Genomic DNA, 1,771 nt, shown 5'->3' on the forward strand with positions numbered 1-1,771 from the left:
AGAAAAAAGAAGAAAAAGGTAAAGATACAAATTATGAACAACAAATACACATCTATCAACAAGTGAATCTAAAAATCAAGTGAATAAATAATCTGATGAACAGAATAAACTGGTGATTATAATAGAATCAGGGGCATAGAAAGGGAGTGGACTGACCTTTTTCGGGGGGAAAGGGGATGTGGAGGGTGCGGGAAGAGACTGGACAAAAGTCGAACGCCTATGGACGAGGACAATGTGGGGGTTGAAGGCATGAGGTGGGGTGGGAACTGGGTGGATGGTATCTATGGAGAGAAAAAAGAGGAACAACTGTAATAATCTGAACAATAAAGATTCAATTAAAAGAAAGTGCACAATTCACCAGCATTACAAGAAATGTTAAAGGGATTGCTGTAATGAGAAGAAACAGAGAGAGAAAACTAGGCATACAGAATTAAAATGGCTATAAGTAAGTCCCTATCAATAATAATCCTATATGTAAATGAATTAAATGCTCCAATCAGAAGACATAGGGTAGCTGAAAGGATGCAAAAACATGACCCACCTCAAAACAAAAGACACACATAAGATGAGAGTGAAGAGATGGGAAAAAATTTTCCATACAAATGGAAAAGAAAAAAAGCTGGAGTAGCAATACTCATATATAACAGAATAGACTTTAAAATGAAGGCCATCACCAGAGACAACAAAGGTCACTACATAATACTAAAGGGATTGATACAATAAGAGGATATAACCCTGGTAAACATATATGCACCGAATATAGGAGCACCTAAATGTATAAAAAAACTTCTTGAGGACTTTAACAGAAAGACAACAATACAGTCATAGTAAGGGACTTTAGCACCCTGCCAATTTCACTGGATAGATTTTCCAGACAAAATCTTAATGAGGAAACAGAGACTCTAAAGGATACACTGGATCAGATAGATTTAATTGACATCTATAGAACATTTCACCCCAACGCAGCAGAATATGCATTCTTCTCAAGTGCATATGGATCATTCACAAAGATAGACCACATGTTAGGACACAAAACAAGTCTCTACAAGTTCAAGAAGATTGAAATCATATTCAGTTTCTTCTCAGATCACAGTGGAATAAAATTAGAAATCAACTACAGTAACAACACCCAAAAACATTCAAACATGTGGGGGCTAAATAGCTTGTTATTTAACAATGAATGGTTACCGGTGAGATCAAGAAAGAAATGAAAAACTTTCTGGAAACCAATGAAAATGAACACTTAACAACCCCAAATCTCTGGGATACAATAAAAGAAATCCTGAGAGGGGAGTTCTTGGCTCTACAGACATACCAAAAAATACAAAAAGCAAAAAAAAAAACCCACAAGAAAAATCAGCAATAAACTATTTAACCCTATAACTTGAAGAACTAGTAAGAGAACAAGAAAAATCTCAGAGTAAGTAGGAGGAAGGAAATAATAGAGATTAGAGCAGAAATAAACAACAGAGAGACTGAAAAAAAATATATAACCAAGAGCTGGTTCTTTGAAAGGATAAACAAAAGTAATAAACTGTTAGACTCATCAAGAAACCGAGAGAGCCGAAACCGGTTTCGCTCAGTGGATAGAGCGTTGGCCTGTGGACTGAAAGGTTCCAGGTTTAATTCTAGTCAAGGTCACATGCCTGGTTGTGGGCTCGACCCCCAGTGCCTTGCTTGCAGGAGGCAGCTGATCAGTGATTCTCTCTCATCATTGATGTTTCTATTGCTCTCTCCCTCTCCCTTTCTCTCTGAAATCAATAAAAACCCT

At 36.9% G+C, this 1,771-nt stretch overlaps 1 protein-coding gene across 1 annotated transcript in view; it reads left to right on the plus strand.

Annotated features, from left to right (window-relative positions):
- The window catches only part of BRAF (B-Raf proto-oncogene, serine/threonine kinase), a 100,644-nt gene that overhangs the window by 2,391 nt on the left and 96,482 nt on the right, over positions 1–1,771 (plus strand). The window lies entirely within an intron of this gene.

Source organism: Myotis davidii, unplaced genomic scaffold (assembly GCF_000327345.1).
Source record: "Myotis davidii unplaced genomic scaffold, ASM32734v1 scaffold329, whole genome shotgun sequence".
Taxonomy (NCBI): domain Eukaryota; kingdom Metazoa; phylum Chordata; class Mammalia; order Chiroptera; family Vespertilionidae; genus Myotis; species Myotis davidii.